This window comes from Pteropus vampyrus, unplaced genomic scaffold (assembly GCF_000151845.1).
Source record: "Pteropus vampyrus isolate Shadow unplaced genomic scaffold, Pvam_2.0 Scaffold223, whole genome shotgun sequence".
NCBI lineage: Eukaryota > Metazoa > Chordata > Mammalia > Chiroptera > Pteropodidae > Pteropus > Pteropus vampyrus.
The window spans coordinates 2,020,522-2,046,154 of record NW_011889004.1 but is presented as its reverse complement, the minus strand read 5'-3'; the positions used below and the strand labels follow the sequence as shown (position 1 = coordinate 2,046,154).

Here is a 25,633-nt window from a genome sequence, read left to right as displayed (position 1 = left end):
AAAAAATTCTCTAAAACTAAAATGAAAGATTTTATTTAAAGTTATAAACCCATAAGGACAAAAAAAAAAAAAAAACCTAACCAGGAACAGAAAAAAGAGCAACAAAATTTTGGGAGCTGTAAAGTTGATGAACAAAGTGGTCACAGACTAAGTAGATCCAAGAAAGTAAAGCCTAAAGTAGAGAAAGCTAAGAAACACCAATTTACACTGAACAACCAATTTACACAAAGTTTTGAGAAGCAACAGCACTAGGTATAGAGATGGGTATAAAAATAAAAGAACTGGTTGAAAATCTGTTTAAGAAGCATTTAGTCCCTAGAATATAGACTGTGATCTCTAAAAACCATGTGCCCAAAAATAAACAGAATTCCCTAGAAAAATGGCTGATTCCAGGAGTGAGGCAGAAAATATATAAAATGTTATTCCAAAAAGGGAGCTTTCAAAGACCACTGGAGTCATGTCAAAAGGACTCAGAAGCCAACATGAAGAGGCTTTAAGGCCCAAAGATTGATCATGGACAAGGGTAATAATGGCAACAGACTAATACACATCAAGTCCATGTAAGTCCAAGGGTTCATGATGATACTTAGGGCAAGAAGGAGGAAGGGAGGCAGGGAGGCAAGGAGGGAGGGAGGGAGGGAGGAAGGAATTCACTGGTCTCCTTTGACTGATGTGAAGGAACGAATTTATTCTGTGAAAAAAAAAAAGGAAAATGAGAGAAAGAAACATTCATCCTGCCTTTCCGTAGGAACCATATCACTGGTAACCAACTAGCTAATGAAGAAAAGATTGCTTTTTAGAAGTTTGCTAGCTAATAAAAGCTGATGGTATGAAATTAATTAAAATATCTTCATTTTGCAACCCCAAATTAATTTAAAGATATAGGCAATGATCATCAGTGGCTGCTAACACAAAAACATAAAACAAGACATTAGCGCCTCATGATAGAAGTATGCAACAATACTTCTGAAGTAGTCTTGCCCCACCCCAACCCTACACACACACACACACACACACACACACAAAAATATTGCAGTAGTGAGTTTGACAAAGCATCAAAATCCAACTATCAGTTTTTAGAAAATGAAAGAGACACCATAACATGTTAAAGACACCAAAATGATATAATTAGCAAAGTTCAGACTAAAAAACTATATGATTGACCCTGTTTCGGCAACAAGTAATTTGCAAGAGGAAAGAGAGAGCAGGAGAGTCAGAAGGTCAGATAGGAGCATGGGTATATGCAACAGTGAGAAAGAGAGTGAAAGATAGACAAAGATTAAGAGAATTAAGAGACTTAAAAACATAGCAATATGTGGATCTTAATTTAGATCAAGCAAACCTGCTATGAGGTAGAAATGAGAACCATTAATGAAACAATCTAAACACTGATTAAACTATCTGACAACAATGAGAAGTTAATGTTAATTATATTTAGGTATGATGATGTTATTGTGGTTATGTTCCTTGTTTTTTAATTTTTTGTTGTTTATTATTTCCCCTCTTTAATTCCTCTCCTCCCCCCACCCCACTTCCATCACTGACCTATAGATGTTGCTGTCTCCCTTTCTTTAAGAACTGGATCTCTGAAGGCAAGGCATCTCCCCCAATGCGCTCGTGGTGCCTCTGGGGCCTGGTGTCCCCAGCACACTTGGGAGGTCTGGTGCACCCAGGGCCTAGTGCACCCTGGGTATGGTCCATGGCTCTACCTGGGGTGCAAACTCATGACCTTCTGCATGTAAAGCAGTTGTGCTAACCATTACACTATGGAGCCACCCCCTATGTTCCTTGTTTTTTAAAAATGCCTATTTCCTTTAGAGGTGCATACTGAAATATTTATAAATAAAATAATGATGTCTAGGTCTGCTTCAAAATAACAGATTAAAAAAAAAAAGATTGGCCATGACTTAGTAACCGTACATGAGAACTGTTCTCTCTTACTTGTATATGCTTGAAATTCTCATAATGAAAAGTTTTAAAAAGCAGTTAGACACCCCCTCTACCCAGATACTTATTTTAAAACTATGTAATAGCTGCTCCCCCTATCCTACAGTAGATGGCACAGATTTACTCTCTAGCTAAAACACTGGGTCTCTTATGTAAGGGACACCAGGAACAGTTAAGTATAGAATATTGCATGAAATGAGAATTGAAAGTTTACTTGATGAATATTGAAATTCTTCTCTAATCTCCTTCTCCAACTTGACTTCAATAACACTGGCAGTCAGAAGAATAACCTTCAGACCAGAAATTGAAATAGTATTCACTACAAAATCTCACAAGGCCAAGAGAAAAGACCTAAAGAGACTGATATCAGGAGTTCCTCCCAAGGAAACAGCCAAGCCCCTCATCCTGTGGTGAGAACCCCAGAAAACCAGTACAAGCACAAACCCCACTCTTAAATATCAGACAAAGTTCAAAGATCGCCTGATATTTGATAAAAGCATATGAATATGACAGACTGAGACTTAAAATACAGAAAGGGAGGGACTGGGTGAGGAGGAGAGAGGAAACTTAGAAGAAACAAGCTAAAGAGAAAATTTCAAAACAACTATAATACCCTTTGAGAAATAAGAAAAACATTGCACTTATGAAACAAGAATGCTAAGGGAAAAAAGAAACAATCAGAACAAAGTTCTTAGAAGTAAAAACTAAGATAGAAATGAAAAAACTAAACAGTAGAGTTGGATGATAAAGTTGAAGAAATACTGCAGGAAACGGATTAAGGAATAAGAGAAAACAAGAGAGAAAAAATATCAGAAGATTAGCTAATGAGATTTGATATCTAAATAAAAATACTTCAGGAGAAAGAGAATATAAAAAACTATAGAAATTATATCATTCAAGAAATCATTAAAGGAAATTTCCCAGAATTAAAGTACATGGATTTTTAGATTGGGGGTTACCCATCAAGTGTTCTGTACAAATGACAAAAACAAATCCTCCCTAGAACACACTAAAGACAAAGAAGATACTATAAGCTTCCAAAGCTAAGAAAGTTTTCATATAAAAGATTAACATTTTAAATTGCACTGGAATTCTCAACAGCAAAAAACAAGGAAGATAATGGGTGAATCAATTCCTTCAAAATTCAGAGGAAAATAATTTCCAACCTAGAATACTATAACCAATCAAACTATTCATCTCTTATGATAATAAAATGAAGACATTTTCATCAATGCATGTAAGGTTTTAACATCTTTTTTTCCATGTTTCATTTTTCACAAACAGGTAGATAATGCGTATCTCCAAACGAATACAGGAGGATGACATGGGAGCCAAAAAATTATGAACCAAAAATAAGAGAGGGATAAGAGGAATCCCTTGGTTGATGGTAAATGACTGTCTCAATACAATAGTTGTGGAGCAACTAGTCCATACTGGAGCAGATCAGAAGGCTCCAGAGAGATTTCTTCAAGAATCTAAAACTGTTGACTGTCTCATGTATCTGAATATGTTAATATAAGTTTTACACAACTAGGGGATTTAATTCATAATATATATTGAATTTGAATTTTCTCTTCCATCATTTCTTAAACTCATGCCAAACAAGTTTTCACTCCCACCACTCCACCAAATCTGCCCCTGTCATTAGTAAGCTCCATGATGATGAATCATAGTCAATCCTCAATCCACATATTAACTTGATCTGTTAGCACAGTGGGTCAAAGAAGAAATCAAAAAGGAAATTTTTAAAAATCTTGAAACAAAAGAAAATGGAAACACAACATACCAAATCATGGGATGCTACAAAAGAAAGTTTAAGCAATAAATGCTTACATTAAGAAAAAGATCTCAAATAAACGACTGAACTTTACATCTCTAGGAACTACAAAAAGAACAAACTAAGCCCAAAGTTAGCAGAAAGAAGAAACTAAAGATCAGAGCATAAAAAAATATAAATAAATAAAACAGAAAAGAAATGCAATAAAAAAATTCCACAAAGCTGAGTTGATTTTTTTTTAAATCAACAAAATGGACAAACCCCTAGCTAGACTAAGCAAAAAAGACTGAAGACTCAAATAACTAAAATCATACCTAGATATGAGATATATATATTTGTATATATGTGTGTGGAGAGAGATAAAAAGAGAGAGAAGAAGGGAGGGAGGGAAGGAGGGGAAGATTGATAGGCCCTAGAAAGTTCTTGTCCTGAAAGAACTTAAAATATAGTTGTGGAGACAGTATACATGGATAAAATAACATAAGATTTCAATTCTAAATTAGCCTATTAGGAAAACTCCAATACCATGAAAATACCATGTTATTAAAAAAAAAACAGCTTTATTGACATATAATTCACATGACATAAAGCCCATCCTTTTAAAGTATGCAATTCAGTGATTTTAGTATATTTGCTGAGTTGTACATCCATCACCACAATCAATTTTAGAACATTTTCATCATCCCAAAAAGAAACTCCATACCCATTAACAATCACTTCACATTTCTGCCTCCCACACAGATCCCGAAAAAAACTAATCTACTTTCTGTCTCTATGGATTTGCCTATTGTGGACATTTCATATAAATGGAATTAAACAACATGTGATCTGGTTTCTTTCACATAAAATAATGTTTTCAAGATTCATCCACATTGTAGCATGTATCGATACTTCATTCCTTTTTATGGCTGAATAATATTTGATTACATGGTTATATCACATTTTTCTATCCATTCATCATCTGATGAACATTTGGGTTGTTTCTACGTTTTAGCTATTATAAATAATGCTGTTGTGAACATTCTTATAAAAGTTTTTGTGTGTACATGTTTTCAATTCTCTTGGCATATCCCTAGAAGTAGAATTACTGGGTCATAAGGTAACTTTCTCTTTAATGTTTTGAGGAACTGCCAAACTGTTTTCCAAAGTAGCTGCAACATTTTACAATCCACCAGCAGTGTATGAAAGTTTTGATTTGGGCACATTCTCACAAATACTTGTTATTGTCTGACTTTTTTTTCTATTTTAATCATCCCATGGGTCCAACAGCATGATTTTGGAAAATATACCTTATTGTTTATTTACATACACAAACACATATGTGTATAAAATCATCACATTGTACACTTATACAATGTTATATGTATAAAGTTGGAAAAAATAAAGTACATATATTGTTAGAACAGGGGGAATATGTGTGTGTGTATACATATATATGCATATATATACACACACATATACATATACACACTTCTTAGGGACTATATCAAAAGAAAAGGCTTCTTCACACCAAAGGAAACCATCAACAAATGAAAAGGCAACCTACTGAATGGGAGAAAATACCTGCAAATTTTATATCTCACAAGAGGTTAATATCTAAAATATAAAGGACTCATACAACTCAACAGCAACAAACAAACAATCCAATTAAGAAATAGACTGAGGAACTGCACAGACATTTTTCCAAAGACATAAATATGGCCAAAAGGTATGTGAAAAGGTGCTCAACATCACTAATCATAAGGGAAATTCAAATCAAAACCACAAGATATCACTTACACCCATTAGAATAACTATTACCAAAAAGATAAGAAACAATAAGTGTTAGCAAGGACGTGGAGAAAAGGGAACCCTTGTGCACTGTTGGTGGGAATGCTATTAAAAAAATTGGTGCAACCATTATGAAAAATAGTATAGAGATTCCAAAAATAATTAAAAATAAAATTACCATATGATCCAGCAATCCCACTCTAGGTATATGGAGAAAAGAAATGAAAATAGAATATCAAAGAAATATCTACACTCCCATGTTCAATACAGCATTATTCACAATACCCAAGATATGGAAACAATCTAAGTGTCCATCAAGGGATGAATGGATAGAGAATATGTAATACATATTGGAATATATACATTTAATGGAATGTTATTCAACCACAAGAAAGAAGGAAATCCTGCCATTTACAACAACGTGGATGAAACTTAAGGGCATTTGCAACAACATGGATAACATTTAAGGGCATTAAGCTAAGTAAAATAAGCCAAAGAAAAACAATTACTTGGCCAGCCCTGATGTCTGAATGATTCCCAGGACCCAGCAAAAAAAAAAAAAGTTTCCAAAGGCCTGAAGACAAGGGATAACACTGCAAAATATGGACTCATTTTCTACTCCATCTTCATTGGCCGAGCAGCTGCCAAGAACAAAGGCTGCCTCTCTCCATATCTGGCAAACAAATGCAGTATTGCTTCACAAACTGAATGCTTCTCTGGGGTGCCCACAAGTATATTTGGGGAGAAGCTTCAAGAACAGGCTGAAGAGCGGCTGTCCTTTTATAAGACAGAAGAGATTCCACAAAAGAATCTGGAGGTCATGAAGGAGGCAATGATTCACACAGAGGAAGTGGCTGCTGAGATTACTAGGAAACTGGAGAAACAGGAGAAGAAACACTTGAAGGAAAAGATGCAATTGCCCTGACATCTTTAGAAAACGGCAGTAGTATGCCAGAGGAGTGTGAGGAGACGAGTGAAAGATCCAAAAATAAGAAAAAGCAAAAGTTCTAGGAGTCTCCTCAGAAGACTAGTATGGAACATCCACCTGTCTATCCAAACCCAAGAAAAAGGAATCTTTTTCCAAGGAGAAGATGGTTAGTAATGATTCTGAAGAAACAGCTGGCAGTGGAAGTCTTCCCAAGAGAAAGAAATCTTTCCCCAAAGAGAAACCAGTTAGTGACCCTGAAGTGGCAGGAAACAGGAGTGACCCCAAGAAAAAAAAGTTCTCTTCCACAGAGAAGCGGCTCAGCAGTGGACCTGAAAAGACTGCTGGCAGCAAGAGCAGCAGCTCCAAGAAAAAGAAAAAGCTCCAAAAGCTATCCCAGGAAGATTAGAATGGGCAGTGCCCTGGTGGGCATCCACAATACAACCACCCACAGTGACATTTCCCAATCCATCTCCTCTATCCCAATAAAAACAAATTCACAAGCAAAAAAAAATAAAAAAAAGAAAGAAACAAACAAACAAGAATTACTGCATGGTATCACTTATACATGAAATCAAAACAAAACAAAAAAAAAGCCAACTTCAAATAAACAGAGTAAAAAAGTGGTTGCCAGGGGATTGAGGGTAGAAAAATAGGGTACAAACTTTCAGCTATAAGATGGATAAAGTCTGAGGATCTAACGTAAAGTATAGTGACTACAGGTGATAACATTGTATTATATAAATGAAATTTACTGAGAGCAGAACTTAAATAGTCTCAGCAAAAACAAATAAATATGTGAGGTGATGGATGTGTTAATTAACTACATGGGGGAATCCTTTCACAATGTGTATATATAAATATATATTTATTTATATATATATATATATATATTTATATATACCAAATCACTGTGATGAACATTTTAAACATCTTACAATTTTATTTGTCAATTATATCTTAATGACACTAAAAAAAAAATCATATACCTTAATTCTGACATCCTTCCCAACAATACAAATAGTAAGTACTGAATAAATATTTGGTCAGTAGATGTGCTAATGTTAAATTCTTTGGAGAGCCTGCAAAAATGAGTGAAGTCTCCAAGAAGGGACTATTACCACCTTAACCTAAAAGACTACTATGAGCTGTATGACAGCTGCAGCATTTGTCTAATATCATCCATTCCCACATTTTGGTGTTAGAATTCTACTATCAGTATGTTTAAGATAATTTATTTTAATCATTATATCCATATGGCTTTATCAAGCTTGCTCACAAAGTTAAGAATTCGGTGATGTGATACATGTAATAATCTTTCAAAAATATTTTTCTCATGGAAGGATCCATCATTACAAAGAAAAAATTATTATAAAATAGTGAAGTAGAATTAGTCTAATATAGGTTCAATTTATCCTTAATACACAGTTTTACTTTTTGAATAACAAATACTTGCTAGCATATAATTGCATTAAAGTCTACAATATGCAGAAACCTTTATTTATAACAGACAATTCCTTATCACACTAATCTCATAATTTTCATCAGCAGTAAAAATTTCTGTTTGTTAGCAGTAACAATTTTCTGTTTGATTCTTGATAACTCGAGTTTCATAAAGCTGTACGAAGAATAAAATGAAGATTTAGTTAACAATTTCACAAAATGAGACAAGAGGAAGAGAAACTAACAACAGATCACTTGAGGCACTGCATTCTGTGGTTGGAATAAAAAATGTGTTGACTACTTCATTATACTTATCTTTAATTTGCTTGTAAAACTGAAAAACAAGGTATCTTATTTGATAAAATTTCAGAGGCCAGAAAAACATTTCTTAGTAGTGTGAAATTTGAACATTTTGAAAAATATTCCTCAATGTCTATTTCTAGAGCTTTTGCAAATACTCAAACTTTTGTAGAGCATCTACCACATGCCAAGCACTGTCTTAGGCACTAAATATACCAGAGTAAAAAACAAAGAATAAAAATGGTCACTGTTCTCAAAGAGTTTACTAGTGGATACAGAAAATACAAGCACTATAAAAGCTAACACTTATTGAGCAACTGTCATGAGATAGGCACTATGGATTCAAGTGTAGATGGATTCGAATCCGGCCTATCTGACTCTGGGGCCTGTTATTAATCATATGAAAATATGATATATAAGGTGTTCCAGGTAAGGAAACCATATGAGTCTCAAAGCATAAAACATCAATGTGAATGGAATTGTGACTAGTTCAGTGTACATAAAAAAAGAAGTTAGAGGCAATGAGTAGCAAGAATTGGGGCTGAAAATATTAGCACAGATCAGATCATGGAGGATCTGGAATACCATGCTGATGAAAAATTAAGAAAGACCTAAATAAATGCAATATATACCATGTTTGTGGACTGAAAGATCCAGTATTGTTAAAATGTCAGTCCTCACCAAATTTATCTATAGATTCAATTTAATCCAATCAAAATACCAGCTAGATTTTTGTAGAACCTGACAAGCTGATTATAAAACTTATATGGAAATGCAAAGGACCTAGAAGAGCCAAAACATTTTGAACGAAAAGGACAAAGCTGGAAGACTCATACACTATCTGACTTCAAGACATACTATAAAGAGACAGTAAACAAGACAGTAAACAAGACAGTGTGACACTACAGTCACGGTACATGTACAAATCAAAGGAACAGAATAAAGAATCCAGAAATGAACCCAGGTATATACAGTCCAACTCAAGTTCAACAAAATTACCAAGTTAATTCAATGGAAGAAAAGATAGTTTTTCAATCAATGGTACTTTAACAACTAGATATCTATATGGGAAAAAATGCACCTCAAACCTTACCTCACATCATACTTAAAAGTTAATTCAGAGTTGATCAGAGACCAGGTGTAAAAGCTAAAACCATATAACATCTAGGAGAAAATATTTACAATCTTTGAGTATAAAAAGATTTCCTAGATACAACATAAAAAAGCATGAATCATAAAATAAATACATAATAAATTAGACTTCACCAAAATTTAAAACATTTATTCTTTTAAAGATACAATTTAGAAAATAAAAAAGCAAGCTATAGACTAAAAGAAAACATTGTCAATGCATATGCCTGATGAAAGACTTGTACCTAGAATATATTTAACTCAAAGAGAAGATAAAATTGACCCAATTAAAAATTAGGCAAAAAATTTGAACTGGTATTTCCAAAAGTAGATATACTAATGACAGAAAAAAGTCTTAGATGTAGAAAACTCTAAAGATCTCACATAAAACAACAAAAAAAAAAGTTAGAACTTAATAAATGAATTCAGCAAAGTTGCAGGATCCAAAATCAACACATAAAAAATCAATACACTAACAATGAACAAACCAAAAGGGAAATTAAGAAAACAACCCCATTTATAATAGCATCAAGAAGAATACTTAGGAGTAAATTTAAGCAAGGCAGTAAAAGACCTATACAATGAAAACTACAAGACATTGTGAAAAAAAATTAAAGATGACACAAATAAATGGAAAAACATCCTGCATTCATGGATTGAAAGACTTAATGTTGTTAAAATGTCCATACTACCCGAAGCAACCTACAGATTCAACACAATTCCTTTCAAAATACCAATGGCAACTTTTATGGAAATTTAAAAAAAAAATTCCTGAAATTCCTATGGAATCTTGAAGGACCCCTGATTGTCTAAACAATTTTATAAAAATAACAAAGGAAGCCTCACAGTTCTCGATTTCAAAACATACAACAAACTACAGTAATCAAAACTGTGGGGTACTGGCATAAAACAGATATATAGACTAATGAAACAGAAATAGAGAGCCCAAGAATGAACCCTCTTACAGCCAAATGATCTCTGGCAAGGGTGTCAAGACTACACAATGGGGAAAGGACAGTCTCTTCAACAAACAGTGCTGGGAAAACTGGATAGCCACATGCAAAAGAATGAAGCTGGACACTTTTCTTACACCATATACAAAAAAAACTCAAGATGAATTATAGACCTGAATGTAAGAACTAGTTAAAACATTTCCAAAGAAAACACAGTGGAAAAGCCTTGTGACATTAGATTTGACAATGATTTCTTAGATATGATACCATAAGCACAGGCAACGGTACCAAAAATAGATAAATGAGACTATATCAAACTTAACTTATGCATATCAAAGGGAACCATCAGCAAAGTGAAATGGCAACCTACAGAATTGCAGAAAATAACTGCAAATCACTTATCTGATAAAAAGTTAATGTTCACAATATATAAAGAACTGTTGTAACTCAACAACAAAAGGAAGTAACCTGATTTAAAAATGGGCAAAGGACCTGAGTAGACATTTCTCCAAAGAAAATATATGAATGGACAAGTATAAGAAAAGATGCTCAACACTACTAATCACAAAGGAAATGCAAATCAAAACCACAATGAGATATCATCTCACACCTGTTAAGATAGACACTATCAAAAACAAACAAACAAATAAACAAAAACAAAAAACATAAACTAGCAAGCCTTAGTGAGGATGTGAAGAAATTTGAATGCTTGTGGGTTGGATTCTTGTGGAATGGCTAGCAGAAATGTAAAATGGTGTAGCCACTATGGATAATAGTATAGAGATTCCACAAAAACCTAAAAATAGAATTACCATTTGATCCAGCAATCCTACTTCTGGGTATACATCCAAAAGAACTGAAAGTAGAACTTAAAATGATATTTGAATACCCATGTTCATTGCAGCATTATTCACAATAGCGAAAAGGAGGAAGCAGCACAAATGTCCAAAGACAGATGAATGGACAAACAAAAGGTATGATTGATTGATATATATATATATATATAATATATCTTATACATATTAGATATATTATATATTAAATATATTATGTTAGATATATTCTATATCTTACACATACATAATATATATCTAATATACGTAAGATATATTATACTATATATATATATAATGTCACATTATTCAGCCATAAAAAAGAAGGGAATCCTGCCATTTGCAACAACATGGATGGACCTTGAGGGCTAAGTGAAATTGGTCAGATATACAAATACACATATACATACATACATATACATACATACATACAAACAATAGAATATTATTCGGCTTTAAGAAAGGAAATCCTGTCATGCTACAACATAGATGAACCTTGAGGATATCCTGCTGAATGAAATAAGCCAGTCGCAAAAGGTCAAATATTATAATAATTCCACTTATATGAGATATTTCGAATAGTCAAAATCATGAAAACGGAAAGTAGAATAGTGGTTGCCAAGCTAGGGGTAGGGGAAAGTAGAGAGTTGTTGTTTGATGGGTATTTACCAAAGAGAAATAAAAGCACATGTCTATACGAAGACTAATGTTCATAGCACCTTCATTCATAATAGCCAAAAACTAGACATAGCCCAAGTATCCATCAACAAGTAAATGGATCAACTAATTGTGATATGTTCATACAATAGAATACTACTCAGTAATAAAAAGTAATGAATTACTGATATGTGCAACAATTTACATAAATCTCAAAAATATTATACTATGTAAAATAAGAACACAAAAGAATATATGCGTTCTGTATGATTCTCTTTAAATAAAATTCAAGAACAGTTCAAATTAATCCATAGTGACAGCAGATCAATGGTTGCTTGGGGCCAGGGGTAGTACCAGTGGGATGACTGCAAAACAGTACAAGGAACCTTTTTGGATGATGAAAAGGTTTTATATCTTGATTGAGGTCCTAGTATCATGGGTGTATGCATTTGTCAAAACTCATTAAATTTAGGCTTAAATAGGTGTATTTTATTGTATGTATATTATAGAGTTGACTTTTTAAAAAATTAACTATAGGTTAGAACAAAAAAGCAAATCTCAATAAATTTCAAAGAACTTTAGTAATATAAAGTATTTCTCTATAAATGTGATTAAGTTAGAAATCAATAACAAAAACATAATCAAAATGTTTGATAATTAAGCAATAAACTCCCCAAAAAGTAGATAAAAAATTACAAAGGATTGTAGAAAATGTCTTGAAATAAGTTAAAATTAAAGTACTACATATCAAAACTTATGGGACATAACTAAAGCTGGGCTGAGAGAAAAATGTATAGTTTTAGATGTATATATATGAAAAGAAAAAGACTGAAAAATCAATCTAAGCGTCCTCAAGAAGATTAAAAAAAAAAAAACAGCAAATTAAGCTCCAGGAAAGTAAAAGGAAAACAATAAAGATCAAAGACATTTAATAATACTGAAAATTCAACAGAGATGACCAAGAAAGGAAAAAGTTTACTCTTTGAAAAGACTAAATTTACAAACTCCTCAAAAGACTGATCAAGAAAAAAACATACAGAAAGGAGGTCTGGATAATTAGCATTATGAATAAAATGGGAGGCAATCACAACGGGTCCTATAGACATAGATTCATTATTATAAAAATGTTAATTCTCCTTAAATTGATCTATTATAGATACAGTACAATCTCAATCCAAAATCCCACATATATAGTAATGACAAGCAGATTTTAAAATGCATATTGCAAAACAAAGAATAATCAAGATAACTTTGAAAAAGCAGAACAAAGTAGAAGTACTTACTCTGCTGGATAGCAAGACATAACATAAAATAGTATAGTTTTAAAACAAGCACAAAATCCAGCACAGAATCCAGAAACAACAAATATATCTGATATAATAAGGGACACAAAATATAGATCAAGACATTACTTCAGAACATACACAGTTTATATTTCACACTCTTGTGTAGAAAGTAACTTCACATTTTGAATCTCAAAATATCTGTACTAAAGATCTGATAAGTCAGTTTGAAATATATGATATTTATTCCTATTCTACTTCTTAAAAAGACCTCCTCCAAGAACAATTTTTATATTTTTGAAGAAATCCTATTTGTTGATCTAGATTTTTTAAACTAAATTAGACTTTACTGAGCAGTTCTTTCTCAAGTAAATTTCAAAATTTCATATTTCCATCATAATGCAAATAGATGAGACAGGAGTCTTTTCATTATGCTATCCTTTTCGCATTTTTACATAATCTATGCAATATTGACCATACACATTTTAAAATCACTTCCCTAGTCACTTTTTCATATCTATTCTCTCTGGATGCAATGAATTTTTTAAATGCCATTGAGTTCTGGGCTTTGTAGTATGTTCTGTTGTTTCAAGTTGAAGAGCTGATTGGTATTAAAAGCTTTCTCTACAAAAAGCATGGTTTTTTCACCAAATCTTTTAAGACTTACATAGTTAATATATAACTCTCATAAATATTTCTCAAATGGAACAGCACAGAATTACTATTTTCGGTGACAGTCTATAACTAAAGCCTTGAAAATCCATCTGATAACAATCAGTTAAGAGATAACTGCTTTTTCTACAATGAAGCACCAATACCTGGCTAACATAGCCTAATCTCCATTATCTAGGCACCTGAGTGTTGCAGCCTGAAAATGTTCATCAACTGATTTCAATATCAACTACATATCACTTACTAATTGGCAATACATTAGGAATCATGCAAGCTCCTTTCTGAAGAAATTATAAAGTAAAATGTAAAGGTGGCACCCAAAAGTCCTTCTAAAGATCTTTTCACAAGATTCAAACAATAAAGGCTGTCATTGCAGAAATCTTGAATAACATAGATCTTCTCCAATTTTTACAAAAGTCAGAGAAAAGGGACTAAGTTTTTAAATTAGTCAAAATGGGTCATATATTTTATTAATAAAAATTGACTACGTAATCCCACAATACTCATAAAAGTCTATGGCTGGCTTTTAAGAGAATTTTTTTTGCATTTTCTAATTTAGATTGAAGGTTTGTATTCTTTCACACTGCTTCACACATTGCCTCATGAATGGTAAGCACTAAATAATTTGTTGAATTTTTCTGCTAAAAAGTATGAGATTTGGACCTTGACCCCTAACTACCTCATCAGAGATTTTTCATTCATTCATTGTGCTCCAAAAAAACTTGCCTAATTTTAGTTTCTATTCCTGAAAACATTCTTTCTCCCTCAGGACTACTGCCCATGCTGCTCCCTCCACCTGGAACACTCCCCACCACCTTCTTCACTTTCTTCAGAATTCAGATGAAATATTTCTCCAGGGAATCTAAACTAGGTCAAGTATTCCTGTTGTATATTCTCATTTTGTGTTGTACTCCTTCACACCATTAATCACGATTGTAATTAAATAATTAATCCTGTGATTGATTAGTTTAATATCTGGCTCTCCCTTAGGATGTAAGTGCCATGAGTTTTTACAGCTTTATCTCCACAGTGCTTTTTACAAGCAGACTCCAAATGAATATTTGTTGCTAAATGAATTTGAACCCTAGCTTTACAACTTACTAGGTAAATTTCTAAATGTCACTTAATATCATTAAGTTTCAGTTTCCATATCTGTGAAACAATGAAAAGGCTACCTTAACTGAGCTGTTAGGATTTACGGTGAACTCTAAACTTTAAAATGTTATAATATATGGTGATGGAACAACATAATATACATACGACATTATTGACTTGTACACTTGAAATCTATATAATTTTATTAATCAATGTCACCCCAATAAATTTAATAAAAATAAATAAAATGCTATATAAAAATGTTAATGTATTATAATTCTCAGCAAGAATATTTCACATAATATTATAGCTAATATTGTCTTCAGCTGTATCTTAATCATATTAGCTAAGGTCTTTTTTTAAATCTTACGGATTATCAAGATGCTAATAAATAATGGAACTATCTGACAAAAATTAATACGTAGTCATTAATTCCAGTCAGTAGCATCCTGTGACAGATTCTAAGCAATGATCTAATGATTGCCAGTTTCATAATAATTATCCATCTCACATGAAAGCCTGGGGTTCCACTGTAATTCATGCTTCAGAAAGAAGCATTTCCTATGAAGTCAGCCTCCTGAACAAATATACCAGTTAAAGTGTAGATCGATAATAGAAAGATGAGCTTCTCCAATTCACTCACAACTACAATTGAGTCAATAGACTCATGTAAATCAATAATTTGCTATATTTGCTCCATTTACAGACTTTGATCTTTAATATAAACTTGGCAATAAAACAACATACATTTCTTTTCCTATGTTCTACAGTAATCTGATCATGAATATGGCAAAGAAAAAAAAACTATTTCTTTCTCATTTGTGTAATAAATACAAACCAAATTGTTCATTAACCTCTTTCAGGTATCTCTGGTAACTGTCTTCATGACAGACTTAACAATGTATATGTAAACAACTAAAAGCAAGATACACAGAGGGTAATTATTGGTCATGTGTAATTTTATGCCTTGGGTTATATCCTTCTCCTAGGTACTCCTACGGTATCCTATACATATATGCGTATATGTACATGTATCTATGTATATGTGCATATGTATATGTACTCATCTCACATATACATATATATAAACACACATAATATACTATATATACACACATATGTACATATATAAACTCAACTTTTGCTTTACTGTATTATAAGTATGTAATATTTATTTGTATTCACTCCTAAAAAGTGAGCTCTTTGAAGGCATTGTCAATGTCTTTTAAATCTATATCAGCACCTAGAACAGTGTTTCAACATAATAGGCATTCAGTGAATGTTTGCTAAATGGAATTTACAGTTTCTATCCATCATAATACTTTTTTTCTGACACCTGACTCACACTTTACCACAGTCAATCTTTAGATTTGTCCATTCTCAGCTCTGAAAAAAGATGGGCTCTTAATAAAAAATACTTTCCTGATATAATGTCTGTTATTTGCTTCAAGAAAATCCAGTGTGGCGAGGCAGGTGGTGGTTAAGGTGACACACAAGTAAAATATGATTTCTCTGAGCTGATAATTTTTTAATTTTTTATATAGGTTCATTATATTAGTCTCTCCACTTTTGCACATGTTGGAAAATTTCCATAATAAAACTTTTTTAACTGAAAAAATAATTTTCCATATAAATTTTGCATACTGTGCTTCTTTTTTGAACATTTTCACCTGGAAATGTTTTCTTCAATACTCATACTCAAGATAACACAGTAAAAAGTGGTTATTAACCAGCCCATACTTTAAATTTCTGATGCAAAGTCAGGAATATATTAACTCTTACTTTTTAGTGACAGTAGTCATGCCCTGACACAGAATGAAAAGAGTCAATGTGAGAGTTAATATGTCAAGTTATAACTGCAGCCATCTCACTATTTAATCCTACCCACTGCTTCCTTGGTTCAAATTTTAAGAGCGGAACTAGAAGGGCATATTGACCTTTTTCTAGTCCAAAAGGAAACATTTCCTTTTTAAAATAAAAACTCATTTCTCATTAAAAATGAGATTTCTAAAAACATTTTAATGAAGAGAAAAATCTCATGATATACTATTAAGTAAAAATCGTCAAGAAAATGTTAATTTCAGAGGGTTTCCAAATTTTATAAAAATAAAAATATACACTTACATCTATATACACACACGTTTATGTATATATGCATATGTACATATACAAAAAAAAATCCAAAAGAAAATATATCAAAATGGTAACAGAATTCTGTCATAATAAATTTTATTTTGTTATTTTTATTTATTATATGTTCTAATGTCCTACATAAGGAAATACTGCCTTTATTTTGGATAATTTTAAAATCACATTGTTTGTTATATAAGTCAGTCTCTGTATTATAATATGAAACAACTTAAGACTTTAAGATGGCATATATTCAAGCTTAAGAAAAGTGACATTGGACTTTTACTAAGAGAATTGTGATTTGCTAATAAAAATTTAAGAATAAAATAACTGGGTACACTTCACATTTTTGTATCTTCATATATTCTACTATTCTACCTTATAGGCTGTAAATTCCTAATAGGCATCAATTGCTTTATTTATTTGACATATCCATTACTGTACCATTAGAGCATAAAGTCTTAAATAATAGTAATGAGAATAATTAAAACAAAACAATTATAGCCTTTCAGATATATTAATAAGTGGAACAATGATTAGCAGTACGAATCTCTCAGATAACACTGCTCTACTGGGGAAAAAGAGAACAATTTGGCAAGTTAACTAAATCAATTAATCATTTCCATCTGCTGCAAACCATGCACACTAAAATACTCTCCCAGCTTTACTTTACGGAAGAAAATGGGACTTTCATTTGGTGTTCATATCATATCAATAGAAAGAACATGCTGAATAAGGCCTTCCGAATGAACTACTTTGAGAGCCAACAAAAGGCCGGAAGCTGGAGAATTAAGAAGAAAAAATCTTACAGGGAATATTCGTATTTGGCAGCTACTGGTGATGTGATCAGGCCTAGGACAGAACATTCTTGTTTTACTTCTCAGTATTTTCATAAAAATGATTTTTCCATTCCAACACTTACATATGCCTGTGCACAGCAGTGAGAATAGCATTCACTGACTCTCAATACATATGGTATGTATTCAGTGACATCATTCACCATTACATTTGCCAAGTCGAACCTCTCCTATAGACCACCAAAACACAGTTTCACAGTCTCAGTGGGGCTAAGAGAGTAGTTCCAAAGTAACAGGTCGGTCCTGAAGAATGGAGAGGTTATTAATATTTCATCCCATATATTCCATACACTCCCTGTCCCCTAATAAATAAAAGCCTTTGTAATCTTGTAATGTAGTCAGCTTTTATTAACTCTTTCACTGTTATTTTGCATAGTGAAGTGAATACACACTTGATGGCTCTTATTGCTACAGCGCTCTGGCAGGTGCTGTTTACTGTCTTTATGCAAGAGATTATAGAGTGAATTTTTATTAAAAAGATAGATTAAAATTACTATGTGAGTTGTAAATCATAACTCATGCAACCAATATTTTTAATTAATGATTATGAAATAAAAATCACAGCCGCTTTTCTGGCAAAGAAAGCTTTCAATAATATTCTGATTTTCTAATTTAAACCCCCCACTTAAAAGATTTAAAAATGATTACATAATGGATTCTATGATCTTTATGATTCAAGATAGTTAAAAACCTTGATAATTATTTTCAAAGCAGTATTAAAGGTCCTTCTTAATTGTTTTTTAAACCAGTGAAAAAACAACATTACCCAAAAAATTATTTTTTTCCATTGGTCTATAATATACAATCACACATGTAAGTGTAGGAAAACTAAAGTAAAAAGATATTGCTGCAAGATTTAAAATGTGGTCTTGCTTCACAGCATGCTGGTTACAGAGGTAGTTTAGCAAATAGCAGAGCTCTTAGCATAAACTGTTCAAGGTTTTAAGGCAAATGTCAAGAAACCTAATCTTTGGGTAATGCAACAGAGCAGAGCACTCTTTTTGAAAAGGCTCAATATCTCTTCCTTTAACCCTTCTCACTTAAGGCTGGGATACAGGCTAGCCACTATACATGGTATATATTGTGAGCTCTGAAATTTTGTAAATTATAAAATAAGTTAGGTATTACATAACAAACTTATTATATCCTTTTTATAAAACAAAGAGTAACATTTCTATTTACAAGAATATTTCAGTGAATTCATGTGATTTGGAAAAAGAGTGATTTTATTATCCATATTTAATGTAAATGGTAAACTAATATGGCAACACTATAAATTTTCTGAAACATGAGCATACTAGACATTGTGATGCTTCTTAAAAATTATTTAGGCATTCTAAAATGAAAATCAATTTAGAAATATAAGACACAAGCATAATTCTGAAAAATTAATGATTAAATTGTAAAATACATGCCAAACTCCAAGATAATAGTTTTCATATGTTATCAAAGAAGATTGGGACTAGAACTATAGTTCCTATAATATGAAAGTAAGCAGAAATCTTCTAGCATTCTTTGACAGCCAAAAGTAAGGATAAATCTATTAACTAAGATCAAAGATATATACTATTTGGTTAAAATATATATAACTCAAACTACTCCCCAATTCCCATAGTTAGTGGACTTCCTGATATATTTCATTTCTAAAATTCTGGCATTCTATTTGTGTGCAGTATTTAAGAATAACAGCCTCCTAAAACCAAGAGATAAAACTGTCTTCCCAAATGTAAAAACGGATGAGTCCTAAATTTTAAAGCAAGTGTAATTAACTGGCTAAAGAATTTCTTCCAATCGGCTTCTGCCCAACTATAGGCAAAGGAGAGTGTCATTTAAGATGCTCATTTAAGACATAGATACCCAACAAAATTAGCAATCTAAAGAAAAAAAGAAAAATTTTCACAAAAGATGGGGTACCAGCCCTCCCCTCCAACCTAAAAAAGAAATACAGAGAACTCTAGGCAGAGTCTAGGGCAATCAGAATCACAGCCAGTGAAATTCTTATTGGGTCCAGTATACAAGCCAACAGGCAAGACCATCTTTGTGGAAAGGAAACTCATAAGTGTCTAAGCTACAAAATGTCTCAACCATCAGACTTCAGGAATTTCCCTTCCCAATAGCCAGGTTAACCTAGAATCTCATAACTCATCCTTAGAAAACTATATAAAGTCATTTAAACTTCTTAAATATACTTAATATTTATTAAAGCAACATTCAGACTATTCTAATTAGGACCATAGGGAGAAAATGCTTTCAATTCTTTACTTCACCAACATTGCTTCAATACTTCATAATATATTAAATGTGAACTCATTCAAAGTGACTATTAAGCAATTTTTCTCTTTTCTGGAGTTTTCAGACAGATAATTTTTCAAACATTTATTAAGTATCTTGATATATATATATATACTATAAATTATGCTCAGTAATTTTTAGCATAAATTTTCAAATATTCCTATCACTGCTGGTTTTTGCAGGGGAGAGAGAGGACTTCAGCATTGAAATATCAGATTTATGAAAATGAAGGCTGCTATAGGGTTTCAGCTGCAAAGATTTCAGTGAACTGAGATGTTAACTGGTGGGTTTATATTAACAGATATCTGTTCTAAGATCACAGATGACAGACTTGAGTTTTTGAGAATTAGTATATACAATAAGTATAAAAACATACACACAAACAAATAAAATTTATGTTGAAGTAACATGTATGGCAAAATTCATTTATCAATTATGAAGAAAGTAAAAAAGTCTCTAAACTCTCAAGAATGATGTGCTTTACTCATTAAAGGCTTCTAGGCCCTCGCTTGGGGCCTAAAAAATATAAATGACATAAAAATTGATGTCCATAGAAAAGAAGATTCAGTTCTTCTTGTCCTGTGTCAACTAACTAGCTATGCGTCTTGGGCAAGGCACCTAATTTCTCTGGATGTCAATTTCATTACCTATAAAATAAAGAAAAGCTACTCCAGCTACCCTCTAAAGTCCTAAGATGATATTACTTTTTAAGACATTTTGAACACTCTTACTTATCCAGTTTCCTAAGCAATAGAAGATCAAAAATAGTAAATTAGAGAGAGAGAGGGAGGTATAAGAAGCAGCAAATCATTGATAATGGTCTAAGTGGCAGCTGACAAAGGAAGAGGTGACAAATATTTTATCAGACCCAGCGACCCTCACAGTAATCTGAGTCTGTTAGGAATAGAAGAAACCAGCTCTTCTATCTATGGATTATTCAAGAGTCTTTTTTCTCTTCTGGCATTTCAGTTTTGCTTTGGTCATTTTACCAAATTAGAGCATAAAGAAAAACAGACAAGATAGAAGTAAAACATCACTTTCAAGTGTGGAAGTTAGAGCAAAACAGAACTATTTGTGAGCTTATGTTTTACTTAGGATAAATTAAAGAGAAAGTTTATCCTTTGAATATGTCTCTAAGTTATATACTGCTTTACAGCTTTACAGCTATAATACTTTATAGTGTTCTATTAAGCAGTAAGACAAACTGATTTACTCCAAAAAACAACACAAAAAAATAGTTTCTAGAATTCCAAATGAATGCAAGTTGGAAAAAATACTGGACTTGGGGTCATATGATCTGGATTTGAGACGTAATTCTACCCAAAAGCAGCAAATAAAAGACAAAAGGCAAGTCACAGTCTTTTCAAGCTCAATTCTTATTTGAATGATTGAAGAAGATAATAATGCTTATACTCACAAAGTTAAAAGTACCAAATGGATTGAAATCTTTGAAAATGTTTTGTAATTATATAAAACTCTTTCACAAACTAGTGTCTCATATACACATCTTATAACTCTCCATCTCCAAAGTCTGGAATAATTCATATAAAAACTTTATCTCCTTTCAGTGAATAACTTGAGGTCAACTGCATATACGAATAAACTATAAAAGTTAGTATATTTCTCTGACCAACACTGCTTGACTCACTCATAAACAAAAGCAATGACATTATCCAATTAGATCAAACTATTGGTTTCAGGTACTAATAGTTTGTGGCAGACCAACTCTTCCATCAAAAATATTCCAAAATATTCAGATAACATTATTTTTTAAAACTGTCTGTTTAAAGGCATCAGAGCTAATAAAGCAACTATGATTAGAGAAGCTACTACCACAGAAAGGAGAAAATACAGAGGTGAGCAAACATTCTGCTGCCCCTCTTTCCCTGGGGGTATTGCTAATTCTGGGCAAAGGTCAAGAGGCTGAGAATCCATCCAAGCTTTCTTCTAGACAAAAGGTTGTGTCTGGAAAACACAGAAACAAGCAAAGCTTTTGCTTGTCTCCTGGGGCTAGTAAAACAAAATTAGAAACTTGAAGGGCCAAGATCCCAGAGAGAAGAAAAAGGTAGAGAACTAACCCTGACACACAGCCAGCTTTCTACGTAAGACATCTGCCAAAAATGAAGGACTAAGAGTCTAAGCAGAAAGCCTATAAAAAGCAGAGAAACGTTCTGAGTAGTCTCAGAATGCTGAGAAGACAAGAATTAGCACTCAGAACACTTCAGGACAAAAAGCCCTGGTGAACACAGGGCTCAGTTTTGCTTGTTTGTTTTTCAGAGGTTTGGAGGACACTTTATCACGCGTGCAAAGGGCAGTGTAGCAGGGATGGCCTCCAACCCCTATCCCTGGGGACGAGTGGCCGGGCCTCAGAAGCAGTAGGATGTGTGGGTGACCCAGTGGGCCAACTCCTCCCTGGAGCACTTGGGGCTCAGTTGACAGTTCTAGAAGGCTAGCCTCAGCTCAATCTCTGATTGGATTAAAATGATCAATCCCCATTCTACCTGTCTAGCAGAGAAAAGAGGGAACCTTTCCAGAAGAAAACATTATCTGTAGAGTCACCAATTTTTATATACCATGTCTACCTTTCTATCAAAATTTACCAGATATGCCAAGAAAGACAGGACAGACAACGAAGAGAACAAAAAAAAACAAGAGAATCACAGGTATTCAGAGAGTTGGCAAATTAGAACTTTTAAGATACCATGATTAATACAATTAGAAAATGGAGAAATGGAAAGTACTGAGAAAGAGACTGAGAATTTCAGCAGAGAATTAAAATATATTAAAATATAAAACTAGTCTACGGCCATGCCACCCTGAACAAGCCCGATCCCATCTGATCCCGGAAGCTAAGCAGGGTCAGGCTTGGTTAGTACTTGGATGGGAGACCACCTAGGAAGATCAGGTGCTGTAGGCATAAAAAATAAAAAATAAGGGATTGTAAACTGACAAGGTCCTTGCAATCTGTGAGGTCAACCAAGGGTTGCCTCGCCTAAAATAAATAAATAAATAAATACACAAACAAACTGAAGTAATAGAACTGAAAAAACAACTACTGAAATTAGGATCCAATAGGTGAGTTCGATAGCAGATTACTGATGAACTAGAAAGCAAGACAAAAGAGAATAATGGATTGAAGCAGAGCAAGAAAAACATACTAAAAAAAAAGAATGAAGTACTAATACATGCTATAATATAGATGAGCCTAAAAAATCCTAAGTCAAAGAAGCCAGGCACAAAAGACCAGATATTGTATGATTCTATTTATATGAAATATCCAGAATAGGCAAATCCATTGAGACAGAGAGTAGATTAGTAGCTGCCAGAGCTGGGAATTTGAGGGAGGCAGGGAAAATGGGAAATGACTAGTACTCGGTACAGGATTTCTTTCTGGAAAGAAAAAATATTAGTCATAATACATGCATAACTACGTGAATATGCTAAAACTACTGAATTGCATACTTGAAAAGGAAATGAATTATATATCAATAAACTGTTATTGAAAAATATGAAACAAAACCCAATATGTGACTTACAAGTGACATATTTTAAATTAAAAGATATAATGATCAAAAGATACAAGGCTAGAAAAAGATGTAACATGTAAACACAAATCAAAAGAAGGCTGGTATAGTTATATAGTTATGTAGTTATATAGTATAGTTATATGAGTATCAGATTTTAACAAAAATAGCATTACTAAAGATAGAGACATTTCATAGTAATTTAAAAGTTAATCCAGTAATATATCATAATTCCAGATCTATATACACTCATATGATAAACTGAAAATGTTGGTTCAGCAAATACATATTTCCCTCTACATCTCACTGAAGTTATTCTCCCCACTCTCTTTACTGTTGGACTTGGCCATGTTACTTGCATCAGTCAATGGGTTATCAGTGAGCATGACATGAGCAGATGCCTAAGAGTGTCTGCACTGTTTGGATTGAGTCTTGTGCTCATTGATTTACCACAAGAAGAGAATGTCTCTGATAGCCTTATCCTATCAACAGGGGCTGCAAAACAACAACGCATAAAGTAAAACTAAATTCAACCTGCAGCCTGAATCAGAACTACACAGTCAACCCCAGACCCACGAGCTAAATATAAATGTTTATTGTTATATGCCACAGAGATGTACAAAGTTGTATGTTATGCAGCAAAAGCTGACAAATACAACCCAATAACCTATCAAAATATATAATGCAGAGGGGGAAAAAATGGCGAAGATGATAGAGGCTGTGTTCTTCCCTCTGGCAACCAAATCAAAGTTGTGACAGAAACGAGGAGCAGCAGCAAAAAAAAAATCGCCTGGGATCTAGATGAACAAGCCATACAACTACAGAGAAATCCAAGAAAGCACCCTACAATGGCAGAAGATAGGATGGAGCAAAGACATGGGGCTGCCGGGTCTGAGTGGCTGAGTGAGACAGATGCTGTGGCAGAGGCAGACGCTTCTTAAAGGGGCCACTTCCATGAGCGGATTTTCACGGTGACGGACTTGCTTTCTCTAAGCACCAGTGCTGATTCGGCTGTGTGCAGGGGGCACCACAAACTTACAGGGAGACATTGTCAGAGTGATGGCCAAAGCGAGACTCACTTTGTTCAGAAGTACTGGCGGTATCCATTGTTCCCTGTTGAGCCCTCCACCCTACTAGTGCACTGGACACAGCACTGCCATAGCTGTGACATCATCAAACTGAATAACAAAGGTTGCTCCACCCAGAAGATTCTCTGAAACCCTGCCTACCCCAATTCGAGCCCCACTCAAGCCACATCCAGGTGTATCCTCAGCGATTCAGTTGCTCCTTGCTGAGACTCACACTGGAAGAGGCAGCTGGTATAGCCTTTTGAGGCAACTATAAGCACAGTATCTGTGGATTGTTTGTTGAATCTTAACAGGTGGCCCTGGAAGGGTAGAGGCTTGGGCTAAATTTGGCCTGCAACTGAACCCCTCTCAGGACTGTGCCACTTGACACCCACTTCACAAATCCATACTGATAAGACTGGGAGACTTAGGAGCTTTGCTTAGTACATAGAAACAGGCATGGAAAGACAGCCAAAATGGGAAGACAAAGAAGCAGAAACCATATGAGAGAACAGAACAGAGATCCAAATATAATGGAGTCAAGTAATCTAACAGATGCAGAGTTCAAAACACTGGTTATAAAGATGCTCGATGAACTTTTGGGACATGTAGATAAATTCAGTGAGAACTTCAACAAAGAGATAAAAAACATAAAAATGGAAATGGAATTTATAAAAGGGAATCAGTCAGAAATGGAGAACACATTATCTGAGATGAGTAGTGAATGGAATAAACAAAGGCATAAAGTGAATAAAGAAAAAGATCACATGCCCTATCTAGAGGACAGGAAAGCCAATCAGTACAATCAGAATGGCAAGAAAAAAAGAAGCCAAGACTATAAAAATAATTTAAGGAGGATATGGGACATTATTAAGGCTCCAAATATTAGTCAGATCAGCATAACTGAAGAAAATCAAGATGCTGAACAACTATCGGAAGAAATAATGATGGAAAACTTCCCTAACTTGATGAAGGAA

At 33.4% G+C, this 25,633-nt stretch overlaps 1 protein-coding gene and 1 pseudogene across 1 annotated transcript in view; one reads left to right on the top strand and one right to left on the bottom strand.

The window, feature by feature from the left end:
- The window catches only part of TTC28 (tetratricopeptide repeat domain 28), a 641,766-nt gene that overhangs the window by 509,590 nt on the left and 106,543 nt on the right, over positions 1-25,633 (bottom strand). The window lies entirely within an intron of this gene.
- Positions 22,864-22,982, top strand: LOC111747478 (annotated as a pseudogene).